General features: G+C 41.4%; 1 protein-coding gene across 4 annotated transcripts in view; it reads right to left on the bottom strand.

Annotated features, from left to right (window-relative positions):
- Nucleotides 1-20,031, bottom strand: part of LOC124722859 (fibulin-1-like) — a 649,840-nt gene that overhangs the window by 438,674 nt on the left and 191,135 nt on the right. The gene's annotated exons all lie outside the window — the stretch shown is intronic.

Here is a 20,031-nt window from a genome sequence, read left to right as displayed (position 1 = left end):
TGTGTTGTCTCACCGAGTCAGTAACACCGAACGTCCTATTGCGTTCGCATCTAAATTGCTAAACAAAGCTCAGAGTAATTATAGCCAATTGGACAAGGAAGCGTTGGCTATTGTGTTCGGTGTCACAAAATTCCATCACTACCTCTATGGTAGACCATTCTATTTAGTAACAGATCACAAGCCCCTGACGTCACTGTTTCATCCGTCTAAACCAGTTCCTCAGCGGACAGCTCAGAGACTACAACGTTGGGCTCTTTTGTTATCACAATACCAGTATGAGATACTGTATCGCCCTACAGCTCAGCATGCAAACGCTGATGCGCTTTCTAGATTGCCGATTGCTGCGGATGATGTCTTCGATTCCTCTGACGACTCTTGCCATCAGATTGACGCCGATGAGCATCAATCCCTCCTGGATTTTCTGATTGATTATCGTCAGGTGGCACGTGAGACAGCTACGGATCCTCATCTGAGTTTACTATTACGTTTTGTTCAACGTGGTTGGCCGTCCAAGGCAAAGGACATATCGGATCCTGTGGTTCGTCGCTATTATCCGCAACGTCATCTGTTGTCTGTTTCGCACGGAGTTTTGCTGTTACGCACCGAGAATGACCAGCTTTGTGTAGTGGTTCCCCAAGTGCTCCAATCCAAGGTCCTCGACTTGTTGCATCAAGGTCATTGGGGAGTGGTCCGCACCAAGCAGCTTGCCCGCCGTCATTGTACATGGATCGGCATTGATAAGCAGATTACGCAGATGTCTACAGATTGTTCGACGTGTGCCGAACACCAAGCTGCTCCGCCTCAACGCTATTTTCAGTGGGCACGCCCTGCCGGTCCCTGGCAGTGAGTACATATTGATTTCGCTGGTCCATATTGGAATTCTCGTTGGCTCATCGTGATAGATGCATTTAGTAATTTTCCGTTTGTTGTGCCCATGCAGTCTACAACGTCTGCACAAACTATACAGGCGTTGACTTCAATTTTTTGTATTGAGGGTCTTCCAGAAGTTTTAGTGTCTGACAATGGTCCACAATTTACCTCTGCTGAATTTGAAAGTTTTTGTTCTGCCAATGGCATTCGCCATGTTCTTACTCCGCCGTTCCACCCTCAATCGAATGGTGCAGCGGAACGTTTTGTACGCACATTCAAGGATCATATGGACCGCCTTCGTGCTACGCACTCTCGTCAGCAGGCCCTCATCACGTTCCTGTCGTCGTACCGGACCACGCCACGCGACGGCCCTTCGCCTGCGGAGCTTCTCCACGGCCGTCGTCATCGCACCCTACTACGTTTGTTGCACCCCCCAGATCGACCCGCTGCTTCTGAGCATCGCACGTGTTTTCAGCGCAACGACGCCGTTTTTTTCAGAGTTTATCACGGTCGCCGTCGTTGGGAACGTGGTACCGTGATAAGTGTCCAGAGTCGCGGTTTTTATACTGTTCAAGGTGCTACTGGGGTGCACAGGAGGCATCAGAACCAGTTGCGCCGCGCTGGCCGCCCGGATTCTGCCACTCGTTCTTTGTCCACAGATTTGGTCCGCGGCGGGTTCCAGCCGCGCCTTCCGACTTCGCTGCCGCCCCCAGCGCAGCAGCAGCAGCCGTCGCCGCTACCACGCCGTCAGCCCGTCCTGTTGATGCCTCCCGCGCAGCTTCATCCGGGAGCGCCCCAGGTGGTCGCTCCGGCGCCTGCGGTCCCTCTTCAGTCGCCACCGCCTTCGGAGCTGATGGACGTCGACCCCTCAGCCGGGCCGCCTTCCCAAGCGGTGGCTATGCAGCCTGTCCTGCAGCCGCTTTCCTTGGTTACCCCCAAGGAGTCTGACACCGCAGCGCCTTGTCCGGCGCCCACTCAGCAGCCGTCGACGCAGCGTCACGAGACGCTGCCTCTTTTCGTGGGTCCTGACGCCCCGTCGCGTCCAGTACCAGAAGCTGCGCCCGTGGTCACAGGCGTGCACCCTGACCTTGGTTTTCAGTCGGTGTTTCCCGAGGCCCCGCACAGCCAATGCTGGGGTGCGGACCGGGGACTGCCACCGACAACAGTCTCCGCCCCGGTCTCTTCTGCTACGCCTGCGGCCAGACCCCTCCCCCGCCGTCGACGCTCGCCACGTCATTACTCAACGACGGTGCGGCGATTTGGGGGGGGAGGAGTGTTATATCCTAGCCAGTAATGCCACCCGAGCCCGCTGCCAAAAGGTTGGCAGCATCAAAGTCCGGACGCCGTCCGCATAAGCAGCACCAGCGAGACCTTGATTTCAACATGTGTTGTAAGCATTCAGCACAGCACTCCTCAAATTCCTGACAATTTATGCAGTTTCCAAAATGCTCGTGCCAAGCCCCCAGCCCATTGCAATCCTCCCTCAGTCAAAACTCAGATAGAGCACATGCCTTCCCCATTATAATCATGGACAACACACTCACTGATACTACTTGCACCATGCATGTGTCTAACTAGCAGTCATTCCTCGCCAGGTGGTGCTGCTATTGTCTGGATGGGTTTATATCAATAGCAGGTTGGTGGTCCTAATTTTCTGGCTGATCAGTGTAAGACACATTCTTCCTGCCACCACATATCACCAGTTCTCACTATGTCTAACTTCAACCCATCTGTTTCTCTTTTTAAATTCTCTAATAACCTACTACTAAGTAAAAGGATCTAATATTGGATGCTCTGACCTGGAGGATGCCAGTTTTATTTTTCCTAATGACAACAAACTCCTGAGTATTCCCCACTTCTATATCTGAATAGGGGACTATTTTATCTCCAGAGCATTTTAGCCAAGAGGCTGCCCTTTTCATTAAGCCATACAGTAGCGCCGCATTATAAAAAAACAAAAAATAAATAAATAAATAATAATAATAATAATAATGGGTTAGTTACCCCTTGCTTTCAGCCATTCAAAGTGCCATCACAGCAAGGCTATGATGGCTATGTTACATGGTCAGATCAGATAATCATCCAGACTATGGCCCCTTGAACTACTGAGAAGGCTGCAGCCCCTTTTCAGGAACCTTGGGTTAGTCTGGCCTCTCTACAAATATTCTTCTGCTCTAGTTGCACCTATGACACAGCTCTCTGTATTGTATAGGCACTCAAGACCTCCAACCTTGGCAAGTTCTGTGGTTCATACATTATGACAAAGAATCTGTTCAGCCATCTTGATTTAGGTTTTCCGTAATTTCCCTGATTTGATTTGATTTATTTCGTGTTCCATAGGTCCAACTGTGTTGGATACACAAGGACGTGGAACGAGTCAGTTTTTTACAAATACAATCAGATAATCTTATAGCATACACAGAAATTTGAGTAAATAATTATATAAAAATTTATACAGTAAATTCTTTGGGCAGCAATACAGAAAAAGAAAATACATATTTTCTTAGAATCATTAAAACACTACAGAAAACAGATACAGAGCACACACAGATACAGAGCTCAGGCTAACTAAAATTATTAGGGGCATTATGTCAACTTGTATTATATAATATTAAAATATTACACTTTATTTAGTTAAAAATTCATCTAGACTGTAAAAAGCTTTTTCTAGCAGAAATATTTTTAGTGCTTTCTTAAACTCACTCTTGTTATGAATCTTTGTCTTTATTTCGGGAGGAAGAGCATTGAAGAGTTTTGCTCCAGTGTAGTGGACACCCTTTTGTGCCAAGCTCAAATTTCTGAAATCGCTCCAGGCAAATGCTGGGATGGTTCCTCTGAAAGGGCATGGCCGACTTCCTTCCCTAATCTGATGAGACCGATGACCTCACTGTTTGGTCTCTTCCCCCCAAACACCCCAACCCAACCCAACCAAAGAATCTGTTTCCCTTCTGGAAACAGTTTATTGTTAAGTTTATGGAGTAATGAAGCTCTCCAAGAAATTAAAAAAAGGTTCAAGTCACTGACATTTTCAAAAGTGTAATCAAGCATATGTGTATAGCTACAGGTCTGTATCGCCAATATCATTCTGTTGTAGAAGTATGGAACATGTTTCACGTTTGCTGTTTAACACATTTTTGGAGACTGAATATTCCGTCAGAAGAAATCAATATGGATTCTGCAAAACAGCAAACATATGTAACTCACTTCACTATGTTTGACCATAAGATCTGAAGGGCAGTAACATACTGGCATCCAGACTGATGTCATGTTTATTGACTTTCATAACATACTCATATCTATTGTCTTTTGGATCTCATGTGTCAAAAACACACACACACACACACACACACACACACACACAAAACAACGACAACGACAGTGAAGCACCCAGGAACAGGAAACAAAGAGAAACTTCAAGGGTTGAGAGGATATATGATGTTGAGTGACTACAAAATCAAGTCAAATTTACAGGGAACTTGGCAGTATGAGTCCACCTATCAGTATGATGTTGCACCCCCTCTGCACTGGACGCATACACTGATTTGGTTGGGAAATGTGTCATAAATCAGTTTTTATCCTCTCCTGAAGAAAACTGGTCCACAACTGTTGTAACTGGTCCATCATAGCCTGGATGCTGACACTGGGCACAGTTGATGTCCAAACTGGGCTCACACATATTGGGGAAACATATGACACGCTTCCTGGCCACAGGAGTACCTCAATTTCACACCAACAGTTCATAGTGTGTGGATGAGCATTGTTCTGTTGAAAAATTGCACCATGTTAACCTTGAGAGTTGTGTTTCCTTTGCACCATTTCACTCATACATACAGGAAAATATGTGCAAGCCAATTTGATTAATAACCACTCTGCAACAATCCAGAACTCCAAACTGCTCCAAACTGTAATATATCATTATGATAGACACGATGATGTTCAGAGCCATGAATATATCACAAAACAAGATGAGTATTAAAACTTTTCTACTCATTGCAATAACCATTTGAGAACTGTCTTTCTACACTATTGTTTCCAACAACTACAATTTTGCATTTTAATAGCTGTTTTATCTAGCTGAAGAAATGCAGTTTATTCCAACCAAGTTATATAAGACAGATTTTTGAAGTGAACATAGGGAGTGGTTGTGTCAGACCATGCAGTCCAACATCAGGCCATTGCACACCCAAATGCCCTGAAAATCTGGATACTGCACAATTAAACCAATCAGCCAAATGGAGACCCAAAATGAAGCCCCTTTCAAAATGTCAGGTGCTGATAACACTGTCTCACATGAGTACAGAGGACCACTGTATCCTTCACAGTCCTCACCCAGTATTTGACACTCTTCATGTCTCTTGTATGTCCTACCAGAGCAGCAAGAGCACTCAACACGAACCACAATAATGCTCTACGGTGACACTGACCATTCTAAGTGTCACAGGGAATTGCAACTATTACTACATATAAAATTGCTGATTGTGTGTGTGTGTGTACATGTCCTAGTATGTCAGTCCCCTGTTGTTCAGGTTTCTGTCACAGTTCATTCAAGACTCAAATCTTGAACAAACTGTGACAGAAACCTGAACAACAAGGGACTGAACAACAGGGCACTGATACTATGAAATAGTGCATTGGTAATGGCTAGGCACTAGCCAAAATCTAGATTGGCCTAATAAAACCTGAAAGAAAAGGACAGCTGATTGCTGTGCTCTATCACTTGAAGCTTTAGAAACAGTTCCCGGCTACCGGCTGAAAAAATCGTTATTGTAAAGTTTTTGAGATGTAAATTTTTGGTACATAAACTTTCAGTTTGGACCTAAGGTCACTGACTACTTTTAAAGATTCTGAAATTCTCAGTATGTTAGACCACTGTTGTTTGGGTTTCTGTCACAGTTTGTTAAAGACTTGAGTCTTGAACAAACTGTGACAGAAACCTGAACAACAGGGGACTAATGTACAAGGAGATGCATTCATACTATGAAATAATGCATTGATAATGACTAAACACTAGCCAAAATCTAGATTTGCCTAATAAAACCTGAAGGAAAAGGATGACTGTTGTGCTCTATCATTTGAAAGGCAAATAAGAGCCATTGAGTGCACCCACATCCCTAATGAAAGGTAACTTGATGTTTTTAAAGTAACATATTCCTCATTAGTCTTATGAAGCCCTCATTTTCTGCAAGTCACATTGAGGGAGATCACAGTTTTTCATTTTCCCACAGTTTGGAGACACCTTGCAAAATCTAGTGCCAAAATACGTAGATGCAAGGCAGATATCAACACAAAGGTTTAACAAAACTATCAGATTTCGTGAATGAGAAGACAGGAAGTTTAATCTGAACCTCAAGCAGCAGAATGTGCTTAATGAAAATGATGATGACAAGGACCATGAAGTGCTGGAATAGGTCATTGGAAGCTCCATGAGGCTGTTCACAAATGATGCTGTTGCAGATGCCAGTTTATCATGAGAATAAATAAATGTGACATATTATGCATAATAGCTGAAATGAACCATTATTGTTGGATTTCACAATTAGCACTCTATGGTTGGAATCAGAAATAGTCATAAAATGTCTAGGAGTGTGCCTCTGGAGTGACCCTGAATGTTTTTCAGTAGCCCCCCCCCCCCCCCCCCAACACACACACACACACACACACACACACACACACACACACACACACACACACACACACACACAGACCATTTATTTTATTTATTAGTAAAAGTCATTGTATTTTATTTTTAATTTTTGTGCCATAATCATTTCAAACATACCTTTCATCATGGCCATTCACTATGTGAATGGTATTTCTACTTTTATTAGCTGCAAAATTAGAACATTAATGTTATATTTCGACAGCATATCTTACTATCATCTTCAGGTGATACCTGTAAAATGAACGACTTTGCTACATCACACCTCTCTTAGAATAATCACTCTGCATCCCTTCTCTCACTATCTAGCTACATGCTACATCAGTTTGAGTGCTGTGGGATGTGACAGCTAAATGATCGGCATGAGCTCCGGTCCTCCATTGTTTCTGCTGATCCTATTGGTTATGAAAGTTGTTTTCTGTCAACATTGTGACTTCAGTTGTTCAAGTGCTGGGGGCCCCACTTTACTGAGAGTGAAGCCACTGTCTCCACTGATCAACCATTGACTACTCTTATTTCAACAGCCTCTTTTAGAGCACATTGCTGAAAATATGATGTATGTCGTAGCACTTCCATTTGTTCATATTTCATTGAGCCCCTGTAGTTATGCAGTCTCCCAAAACCATAGCTTCTGTAGGCTCTACAAAAAGCTGGATTAAAGTTTACATGCTTCTTCAGTTATGTTCATGACACATTTGTAGTGTGGTCACATAGATGTAAAGGGTTTCTCGAGTTCCTCCAACATCTGAACTCTCTGCATCCCAGCATGGAAGAGAATGGCAAAATCACCTTTTTTGATGTCCTACTTAAATGCAAAGTAGTCAGAACTATAGGACACACTGAGTCCAGGAAAGCCACCCACATTGATTGATACCTGCATGCCTCAGTCTGCTATCATTCTTCATAGCGTGAGTATGTGCTACATATACTGGTCAACAAGGCCTGTTTAATACTGGGTGAAGAAAGCCTGCTACTTTAACTCAACCATCCTAAGGACATATTAAAGAAAGGATAAGATGATAAATAAGTGCAGTATGCTTTCAAGCAGAAGGCACAGGGCCAGAAAATAGAACACAATGAGGGGGATAAGATAATTAAATGCATTTTCCACCTGCCTTTGAAAACACATGTGCTATCAGGTATGGTGAAAGGTGACTGGGGGATGTATAAACTGCGGTCTATCTTATTCGGTGCATACATCAGGCAGACTTTACAGCCAGTCGAGGAAAGATGCCAGAAGCACAGAACACACACCAAACTCAAGATATCCACAAAAGCTAAAGTTGCACAACATTCAAAGAAATATGAGCAAACAGAAGTGATAAGACAGATCTCACCTTTTGGCATTTTGTTCTACAGGAGGCTGCTGAATTATGAGTGGCTGATGGGCTAAACAATACAGAGAGTGGCTTTACTCTCAGTAAAGTGTGGCACCCAGTGTTCTGCCAACTGAAGTCACACTATGGGCTGAGAACAACTTCCACATTCAACAGGATCAGCAGAAGCACTGGAATTTATATGTAGCATTCGGCAGTCATGTTTCCCCAACACTCCACCCCATGCGGTGAGCAGCTGGGCAGTGAGGAAAAGGGTGGGGAGCGATAATAGCATAAAGGAGGTGAGATGCAACAAAGGTGCTCACTGTACAGGTATCACTTGAAGATGACAGTATGATATGCTGTTGAAATATTGATTTTCATAAATAACTGCGCTTGGCTGGACACCCAAGAGCAATACATATAACTAGAACATAATCAACAATGTAACATGCATTCACACAGTGAGACACTGTGAGGAAGTTTTCAGTTCAACCCAGGACAATGTTTGTCACTATGGTTAAAAATGGTTCAAATGGCTCTGAGCACTATGGGACTTAACATCTGAGGTCATCAGTCCCCTAGAACTTAGAACTACTTAAATCTAACTAACCTAAGGACATCACACACATTCATGCCCGAGGCAGGATTCAAACCTGTGACCGTAGCAGTCGCGCGGTTCCAGACTGAAGCACCTAGAACCGCTCGGCCACCGCAGCTGGCTGTCACCATGGTGACCAGGAACATTATGACAAGATCTTTCCTCTCATTGCTTACCAATTAACTGTGATAAGAATTTCTACATACACCAGAATTTTAAATGGTTACTTCCAGATCAAGAGAGCTATGCTACCACCCATTAGTGACTTTCCCTCAGATAGCATATGAAAAGCACTTCAGATAAATTAAAATGTTAATCATACTGTCATGTAGAAGAAGCTGTAAATAGATAAATGACGAACACTAACTTTACTTAATGAAGGTTTATTCACCACTTGCACATACAAGAGCGTGGAGTGAACTGCCTCTGGCCAAAACTCATACAGCATATATACAGCTACAGAACATTCCAGTACAATGATTCTTGACATTTGTGGATACTTCTAGAAGGAACTTGAACTGAATATAGAAATTAAAATAGTACAGTCCAGGTGAGTTTTGAATTCATGACCCTCCATGCAACAGTTTAGGATCACAACCACTACACCACGGTGCTACTCGGCTACTTCTGCAACATTGCTCCCTCATTAAGAATATAGCGGGAACGAGTCATTGGTCCAGCATACTCCGACTAACAATGACTGATTCTCGCCCTGGCGGTGATCTCAGAACCTCTTTTGCCACTACGCTTTTCACCACCTTTCTGCTAGTTGCCTGTTGCTGGAGCTTCGAATTTACCCTGGGTTGCAGGATCCTTCATTCGATGGACATGGACCGTATGTCTGACCTTTCATCGTCTTCTGTCGGGGTCAAAATCTTCAACTTTATAAGTAACATCAGACAATTGTCTTACAACCTCATAAAGTCCAAAGTAGTGCCTCAGGAGCTTCTCAGAGAGACCAATCTTCCAAACAGGGGTGAAGATCCAGACGAGGTCACCAGGCTGGTAGACAACAGGGCAGTGGCTCACATCATACCTTCAGCGAACGTTTTCTTGAGCCTGCAGCGTGTGGAGTTGAGCTAACTGCCAAGCTTCCTCAGCTCTGGCTAATACCTGGCTGATGTAGTCATTGTCCACATCATCAGGGCGTAATGGAAACACAGTGTCCATCGTCATCGTCGCCTCATGCCCATGCACTAGGAAAATTGGTGCAAATCCTGTGGTGTCTTGTTTGGCCATGTTGTAGGCAAACGTCACAAAATGTAGCACCTCATCCCAGATGCTCTGCTCAACATTGATGAACATTGAGAGCATGTCGGCCAAGGTCTTATTAAGGCATTCAGTAAGCTCGTTAGTTTGCGGATCGCAGGCAGTCGTCATGTGATGAGTAATGTTGCACCAGCCGTTTATCTCTGTCACAAGATTCAATTGAAAAGCTTTCCCTCCATCTGTAATAAATGACCTTGGGGCACTGTGTTTTAATACTATATCTTCCATGATGAATTAGGCTACCTTGGATGCTTCAGCTGTTTTCATGGGTTTTGTAATGGCATAGCATGTAATATAATCAGTGCAAACAATAATCCATCTATTGCCACTACCAGACATTTGAAATCGTCCGATGAGGTCAATCTAACACGCTGGAAAAAGCGTTTCGGCTGGTGGAATTGGTATGAGTTGGCCAGGTGGTTTCTGAGGAACTGCCTTTCTCCTCTGCCTCTACTGACAGTGCAGCACACAGTGACGGACATTCCTAAATAAACCTGGCCAGAAAAATCTCTTGTGAATTCTATTGCTTGTCATAATAAATCATAAATGTACAGCCTCAGGTGTGTCATGGAATTTCTGTAGAACATCTAAGCACACGTGTTTAGGAATCACTGGTAGCCACCTCTTTCCGAACGGATCAAAGTTTTTCTTGCAGAGTAATCCATTAACTCACATCCTCTGACCGATTTTAGGCAAGCATAATTTGAGATAGCTTGACGTCCTTCTTCTGCTCAGCAGAGAGATCCTGGAGTGCAGTGAGACAGTCACTAACTTCATCAAAGTCTTGATGGTCTTGCACAGGGTTTCTTGAGACACAGTCGGCATCTTGGTGTTTTCTTCCACTTTTGTACATCATGGTAATGTCATATTCTCGAAGGCGTAGTGCCCACCTGGCGAGTTGGATCCTTAAGACCTGTCAACCAACAAAGTAAATGATGGTATGTAACAACTGTGAATGGCCTTCCATAGAGATACTGTCAAAATTTGCACATGGCCCAGATCACAGCAAGACATTCTCTTTCTGTAGTTGAGTAGTTACTCTCAGTTTTTGTAAGTGTCCTAGAAGTGTAGGCTATAACCTTCTCTTTTCCATCCGAGGAAGCTTCTCACATTTCTAATACTTTTAGGAACAGGAAATTCCGTTATAGCTTTTCTGGGTCTGGCCACACACCTTCATTTGACACAAGTTGTCCAAGTATTTTGATTTCTTTTGCTCCAAAGAGACACTTTCTTGGATTAAGTTTCAGTCTGCCTTGTTGGAGACACTTAAGAACAGCTCTCAGTCTTTTTATGTGTTCATCAAATGTCTCTGAGAACACTCTAATGTCATCTAAATAACAAAGACACATTGTCCACTTCAGGTGCCTTAGAAGATTATCCATCATTCGTTCAAAAGTTGCTGGTGCATTACACTAACCAAACGGCATTACCTGAAACTCATAGAGGCCTCAGGGGTGATGAATGCAGTTCTCTCATGATCATCCTCATCTACTTTGATATGTCAGTATTCCAAGTACATGTTTATGGTGTAGAAAAACTTAGCCCCTTTCAGACAATTTGTGGAAGAGGGTAAATGTCCTTTTTAGTTATCTTGTTAAGCTTCCTGTAAACAACACAAAAGCACTAACTGCCATCATTCTTCCTGACGAGAACCACTAGTGATGACCATGGGCTCTGCGAGGCTGCATGATGTCATTTTTCATCATTTTCTCTACCTCATCACGAATCATTCAATGTTTCATTGCTGACACACGGTATGGTCTCTGGCTTATTGGTTGATGGTCTCCAGTTCTAATCCAGTGCTTCACCATTGATTTGTCTAATTTGCTCTTCACCTGTGGATTGACGCATTCAGAGAACTCTTGAAGAATGGCAAGTAGCTTCTTCTGTTGTTCCTTAGTGAGATCTGGTGATAGTCGAGCTAGAAGATCTTGTCTCGTTGTGGTAGTGCTAATTTCGCCCACAGACTTGGTATGTGAGGCTTCTATGATGCCCAGCTGTTCTGCAATTAACGGCTCATTGTTTGCTATGCACAAGCACATGGATCTGCGGTTCTCAGTGACAGTTAACTATCCAATAATTCATCGAATCCATTCTTAAATGAGATAACAGAGGTTGGGATGACCAAGTTATTCTTCAGTGGTATGCTTCTCTTACATTCCACTACAAGATCCATGGGTTGACACATGGCATGACACATGACAGTTACTTTTCTAGTGCCAACTGCAAGAATGATCACTTCACCCAGCACACATAGTCTCCTCCCATTCAGATGCGCATCTTCCTGTCCACAGTTTCTCATCTCATCTAGCATAATCTTCGAGCAATCACAATCTATAATTGCCTGAGAAGCTTTCAAAAGGTCCCATCCATGAATGACATCATGCCTAAACTCTTGTAAGACGATGAATTCTAAGGGCTGTGTATGGCCACTTATACCCACATGAATGGTACATCTTCCTATAGGTTTTACATATTTCCCATTAGCCATCTTCAGCAGAGATGTTTTGTTGTCAATGAACAGGGTTTTCTGCAACTGGTAATGGTACTTCTCCGAAATGACTGAATGTGATGCTCCGGAGTCCTCAAGAGCTTGGGCTGGTCAGCCATCCATGAGGATATCAATGTAGTTTCCTATCATTTTTATAGTGATCAGTGGAGGAGGATTTTTCTCTTCGGTGGCCTCACCTCCAAGTAAGGTCACACCCTTTAGTTTTCCAGGTTGCGGTGGCTAGGTGATCGGCTGGAGCTTCTAAATGGCGGTGTAGACCTTGATCAACATGTTGGGGAGCATCGTCTCCAGTGGCTAGCTTGTGATGATGGTGACCTACATCATCCTGCACCCCCATCTTTTTGTTCGGCTTCATCGTCCAGAAGTTGGCGTTGGCTAAGATTGGTCTGCTGTCTTCTGGCACAGGCATCATCAAATATCTGCTGCCTTTCTCTACAATATAACACCACATGTCCCAGTTGTCCACAGTGGAAACATACTGGTTGGTTACCCTGGGTCCTCCAGGGGTTAGTCTTCCTCGGTGCCCAAAAGGTTACTCATGCAGCATTGTAGGAACGAAACTCCACCTGGGTCTCGACTTTTTCACTGTTTTAAAGGGAAATGAAGGACAAGAGATTGGGTTCAATGTCTGTTCCACTTCCTCCCTTATGACCCCTTGAAGTGTATCGGTTTCTTGCTCGCATGCAATCCAAGTGCCTTCTGAACACGTGGTGTCATCTCATATGTTAAATTTGGCTATACACTCATATACCTCCAGCCATTTGTTTGGTCTTGGCCATCATCACCAGAGAATCTGGAAGGATGTCTCATGTGGTGGGACACAGTTGCTGTCTCTGATAGATTGAGATCTGTTGAATATGGCTCGAACTTGGGTTACTCACCACATAAACGGTGGCTCTGTCGTGGCCTGATGGTCGCCACTATGTCGTCGATAATGTGCACTATCACAAGGTAAAATACCCAGTGCCTCCACCAGAATAATGTCATGTGGAAGTAGGTGTAAGTAAATGAATGATGAACACTAACTTCACTTAACAAAGGTTTATTCACCACTTGCACATACAAGAGTGTGCAGCGAACTGCCTCCGGCCAGAACACATACAGTATATATACAGTTTCAGAACATTCCAGTACAATGATTCTTGACATTTTTGGATACTTCTAGAACGTACTTGAACCAAATACAGAAATTAAAATTGTACAGTCCAGGTGAGTTTTAAACTCGCGACCCTACATACAACAGTTTAGTATCACAGCCACTACACCATGGTGTTACTCAGCTTCTTCTGTGACAGTATAGTTAGTTTCAAGTTCCACTGATCATTAGTAAAGTTAATTATAGTTGTGGGGGAATGAGTCATTTTACATTCACACCAAACATTCATGTGTAAGTATGGCTACGTCCTGACTATTTACAAGTGCTTTCTTTATTTTTATTTTTTTTAATAAATATGTGAATTATTAATTCCTACCCACAACTTTTTACACATTACAAAAATAGAAATTCTTTTTACAGAATAAAAGGAGTTGTCAAGGGGAATCTTTTTCAGTTTTTTTTTTTCATATTTAACTTTGCTGCCTGCAAGACACTTTATATGACTGGGGAAGTGACCAAAAATTTTAGTGGCAGCATTGTGTCCCTTTTGATGCTAAAAATAACGTTACTGTGGAATAATGAATGTAATTTTTTTCTTCGGGTATTGAAACAATTATGTATATCGCTGTTCTGAGCTGCAGTGGATTATTTACAACAATCCTCATGAAGGAATAATTATATTATGAAGTAGTATTTAAAATGATTAACTCCCTAAACAGTTGTCTGCCAGATGATTGTGGGTGAGCTCCACACATTATGCTTACAGCAGGTTTTTAAGCAATGAAGACTTTCTTAGAGATGAATTGTGCCAGAACATTATTCCATTTGACATGTCTCTCTGAAGATTTGTAATGACTCAAAGTGCAAATATGACTGAAGTGAGTCTTTTTTGGAGTTCAAATGTGTGATTTTTCTAGTTTAAAGTTTCATCAATATGGACATCTAAAATATTTGATGTTTACACCCTAGTTATTATTTCCTCATTGTGAATTACACTTATCATTGGTGTAGTACATCTAGATGTGCAGAACTGATTACGTTGTGACTTTTTGAAATTGAGAGTAAGTCCTTTTGCCGTAAGTAGGTTTGGACTGATTACAATACTAGTTTCATCTTCAAAAAGAACTAGGTCTGCATGTTGCATATTGGATGAAAAGTTGTTTGCATATGTGAGAAACAGTAGTGAACATCAGATTGAGGCTTGTGGAAGCCCTTAACTGGTTTATCCCCACACAGAAGAATATCCCCTCCTTACATTTGGTAAAATTATTGAGTACAATTTTCTTAATTCTTCTAGTTAGATATGATATTATTGATTGGTTGGCTATACCATCAACTCAACAAAGCCTCAGTTTATCTGGAATATTGTAATTCACACAGTCAGGTGCCTTACGTAGGTGACAGAAAATACCATCTGGTGCTATTTTGCTATTTAATGCCTGTAAAATTTGGTCTCATTCTCAGTTGATCAACTCGTCTGAAATCCAAACTTTGATTAATTGAAAATATTATTGTTGCTCAGGTTGGATACTATTATAGCAGGACTGGCCATAACATGCAAAACTGTAGGTGTGCACAATGTGCAGGCCATGTGTGGGCCAGGGCTCGGTCTGTCTCAACTTCTCTCAATCCTTCATGGAAGTACTCAGTATGGCACAACATTTCATGTAGTAGAGCAACATGGCACTGTTTCATCTGATATATGGTGTGGTATTTTTCAAAGTGCCATCACTATTTGCTTGTGGTTTAAAGGAAATGTAAAAGAACAATGGTGGTTGCAGTGGCATATACACTCAAAAAGAGGCAGCTAGCAACATACTGTCACGATCACTGAAATATGAATGGGAATTTTAGCACTTTTTCAAAGAGAATGACAAAAATTCTCTGTGTATTATGCAGTAGCACCACATATATACTATACAATGGCATTACACCACAATGCATAAGGAATTTAAAGATTTAGTTATAATGAAAGAGAAAATCTAGTTGGCAGTACTGCACAGTAACTTGATCTCAATATGAAAATCATTGTGTTTGTGTTCTTTGCATTTTTTAAGTATTTCCCCATAGAAATCCAATGTGTTTACAGTCTGCTGTACTATTTCTTTAGTTTTAGCCAGCAAAAAACTGTAGCAGCCCATCATTAAATGCTAGCTACAAAATAAAGCTCAAAATTGCCAGATCTAATAAACCTTTCAGTGATGATGAGTTCATTAAAGTGCACATTGTTGGGACAGTGGAACTCATGGTGCTATTGGAGGTACAGAAGTTCTTCAAAATCAGTCTTTCATGACAAACGATAACTCACCAGATAGCTGTTATGGCAATGGGTGTCTATGTCTACAGGCAGTTAATTGACAATCACAGCAAGTTCATTGCATTCTCAATTGCTCTACATGTCGATCGACATTTTGGACACAGTACAACTTGCAGTTTATGTTCAGGGAGTCAACAGCAATATACATATGACAGAAGAACTATTAGATATGGTGCCAATGCAAGACATAATCAGAGGGATAGACTTGTCAAAAATCATTGAAGAAGCAATTGAAGCCCTTGGCCTGAATTAGAACATGATGGTCTTAGTTACTGGGAGTGTTACTGTGGAGTGCTAGTGATGTGAGTGGCACAAAATGGGCTCCTAGCATTGTTGCACAAAAAATTACAATGATCAACAAACCATTTGTGTTTAAGCCATTGTTTTGCACACCAAGAAGCATTTTGTGCTAAGTTTTCGGGGATAGAGCATGTCATATGAAACTGATGGTCTGAATAGTAAATTTTCTAAAGTCAGATGGACTCTTACAATGTCACTTTAAGCAGTTTTTGATGGAACTACAGAACAGTATAGAGATTTTCTACTGTGGTTAAGTTGAGGGGGCACACATGGAATGATTTTTTGGGTGAAGATCTACTATTGTTCAATTCGTGAAGCACAAAGGAAAGCATGAACTAACATTAGAAGATTCAGAATGGATTACAAACCTCACATTTTTAGTTGACTTGACTGCATTTAATATCTGATTTAATGGGAAAGGTGGATGTATTTACAATCAAAATCACATTGTGAAAGAAACAACTTCTGAAAAAGAAAATCTTCCATTTCTCTAAGTTCTCTGGTGTTAAAGAAAATGTGAATTTTCAACAACTCATTTTGGTGCTGGAAGAAATACAGGAACATTTTTCAAATCATTTGTGGGACACTGCCAACCTCACATCTGTTTTTGAGACATTTCAGGACCATTTCTTGTATCAGCTGATACTGCCCCTGCTCATTTGCAAATCAATTTGATTAATCAGGAGTGTAATTTCTGATTAAAGACCAATTCTATTATGTTACATCTGTCCAGGAATTCTGTGAAGGTTTTCCTCAGGAAGAGTTTCCACATCTCTATACTGAGACTATAAAAGTGATATACTGTTTGGATCAACATATGTGCGCGAAAGATTTTTTCGATAAGGGAACTAAATATGTCATGATTACATGGCAGCCTGATTGATGACAATCAGATAAATTACCTGTACCTGTCAATGTGCTGACAGTTTATACCAGATATCAATTTTATTTTGTCTTCAGTGAATCAGAAGTAATTAAATCATGATGAGAATTGTCTTTTTTTCCTGATATATTTTATTGAGAATTGTAGCCATGATACCATGACTAGAGAAGTGATAGGTAATAATTTTTCCCCTTAACATGTAGATTAAATCCTTAATGGGATTCTATAGAGACTATTTGTTTTTGCATCTTTTTCTATATGTAAGTTGAAATGTTGTAAGAATTTTACATGGGACTATGTGGCTCACACAATATTAGTGATGTAATGTAGTTGCAAACTCAACTTCAATTTAATTTTTATTTTTATTTTTGTAGACATATGCACTTGTACCAACAGTCAGTAAGAGTGTAACACTGCTGTCCATGATACATAGCTTAAGTTTCTTGAATTTTCTAATATGGCATAATATGAAACCAAGTCACATGCGAGCCAGTCTGTGTTCTGGGCACAACTCTTCTACTGTCTAAGCTAAACAGTGCATCTGCAGTTCCCACTCAGACAGCATAGCAGGATGGTTGGGGAAATGGGCACTGAAATGAGAGAGAGTGGCCAGTGTGCCAAAGGGCCGCACATATGCAGAGATCCTGGTTGCCCCTATATTATAGAATACACTAACTGCTCAAACGTGTTTGAAAATTATGTCAGTATGAAATGTAGCAGTAGGTACTGACATCTCTATCACCTAGTGCTGATCCAACAGACCAAAACCACAGGGCAGAATATTTTGTGTTTATGAATAGATTTCTTAATTTTAGTTACAGTTCTCCTAATTTTTAAGATAATACAGCTGTAACTGAAGGAATTTTTTTCATGCAAAAGCTATCATTAAGAAAACTAAGCAATGCAGATGAGTGAGCAGCTTGAGAGAACTACTACAGAGACCAACTTAATCAATCCCCAGCAAATTTACTCTTTCTTGAGATTTGTTCCTTGTAATCAAAATCATAACAAATAAGTTGCAACACACACAACCAACAGGAATGATACAAAAATAATTCCCACATATACTTCAATTCCTTATCTGGAATTCAGAATTGGTTCTTCATGTTCTGGTACAGAAGTCTTAACAGCATGCCTACAGATGTGAAACAAGAAAGTGGGTACCACTACAGATTTAAAGAAAAAGTAAATTAAAAGCACATTGCAGAATAATATCTTCTGTAAATAATCGGGGTTCCTAGATTCAGGGATAAAAAATCACTGTTACTAACATTATTTGTTACAGTACTGCTTACAGCCTAACTGTTCACATAAAAGTTAAACAAGGACTACTGGTTAAACAATAGCTCCACAGTATAAATGGTACTTCTACTCTTTTTTAGGCACCAACAGATTATAGCAAGTAATCTTTGATGGCTGTTAATTTTTAATATGAGAAAACTTGCTGACAAATTAAATCATTGTAGTGGACTGTGAGTTTACTTGTACATTTATCTTTCATGGAAAATGCCCTTACCACCTGAGATATTCATGCAAAAATTGTGTCACATTTTTAATCAGTTGACACACTATGTGATCAAAAGTAGCTGGACACCTGACTGAAAATGACTTACAAGTTCGTGATGCCCTCCGTCGGTAACGCAGGAATTCAATATGGTGTTCGCCCACCCTTAGCCTTGATGGCAGCTTCCACTCTCACAGGCATACATTCAATCAGGTGCTGGAAGGTTTCTTGGGGAATAGCAGCCCATTCTTCACAGAGTGCTGCACTAAGGAGAGGTGCTGATGTCGATCAGTGAGGCCTGGCACAAAGTCAGCGTTCCAAAACATCCCAAAGGTGTTCTATAGGATTCAGGTCAGGACTCTGTGCAGGACAGTCCCTTACAGGGATATTATTATCATGTAACCACTCTGCCACAGGCCATGCATTATTAACAGGTGCTTGATTGTGTTGAAAGATGCGATCACCATCCCCAAATCGCTCTTTAACAGTGGGAAGCAAGAAGGTGCTTAAAACATCAATGTATGCCTGTGCTGTGATCGTACCATGCAAAACAACAAGGGAATTTTTCCACTGTTTAATCGTCCAATGTTTACACTCCTTACAACAAGCAAGGCATCGTTTGGCATTTACTGGCGTGATGTGGAGTTTATGAGCAGCCGCTCAACCACGAAATCCAAGTATTCTCACCTCCTGCCTAACTGTCATAGTACTTGCAGTGTATCCTGATGCAGTCTTGAATTCCTGTGTGATGGTCTGGATAGATGTCTGCCTATTACACATTACGAATTACGACCCTCTTCAACTGTCAGCAGTCTGTCAGCCAACAGATGAGGTCAGCCTGTACACTTTTGTGCTGTATGTGTCCCTTCATGTTTCCACTTCACTATCACATCATAATCAGTGGACCTTGGGATGTTTAGGAGAGTGGACATCTTGCATATAGACGTATGACACAAGTGACAGCCAATCACATGACCATGTTCGAAGTCCCTGAGTTCCAAGGAGTACCCCATTCTGCTCTCTCACAATGTCTAATGACTACTGTGGTCACTGATTTGGAGTACCTGGCAGTAGGTGGTAGTGCAATGAACCTAATATGACAAATGTACGTTTCTGGGGGTGTCCAGATACTTTTGATCACATAGTGTAAGAGAAAGGATATGAGTCATGGATAGATAGTTCAGTAAGACATCACCAATAAAAAACTACGTCCTAAGTTCGAGTCCCCATCTGATGTACAGTACTGATTTGTCTGTGTGTTTCATAACAAAATCAATCTTGTTGCTCAGTGAAAAGTTCCCTCTAGAAATTTTAATGCAACCTACATGTGAGCTCACTGGCTACATTTGGATGAACAAACCAACTATGTGTTCACTGAGGTTCTTTCAGTAGCAAACTGTAGTGTTTGAGCAAGAACACAACCTTCAATAATTCTGGCTCAACTATTCTTAGGGTCGGTTCTGTACTGCTGCCTTTTGGCCCAAATAATTAAACATCAATGTGACTTTGTACAACAGTCAGTGGAATTTTATAGAATTAAGCACATGTTATCAAATATATTAAATTAGAATTATTAACAAATGAAATGAGGTGTAGTATCTCAAAGGATAATCAAGTAGCCTAATGCAACTTGTAAATTCAGTTGCCAAGTGAAGAATCAAACAAAGAAAGCATGTACAAAAAGTTAGCAATACATTTCTAAAT

This window comes from Schistocerca piceifrons, chromosome X (genome assembly GCF_021461385.2).
Source record: "Schistocerca piceifrons isolate TAMUIC-IGC-003096 chromosome X, iqSchPice1.1, whole genome shotgun sequence".
NCBI lineage: Eukaryota > Metazoa > Arthropoda > Insecta > Orthoptera > Acrididae > Schistocerca > Schistocerca piceifrons.
The sequence above is the reverse complement of the archived record's forward strand: the minus strand, read 5'-3'. Positions and strand labels throughout refer to the sequence as shown.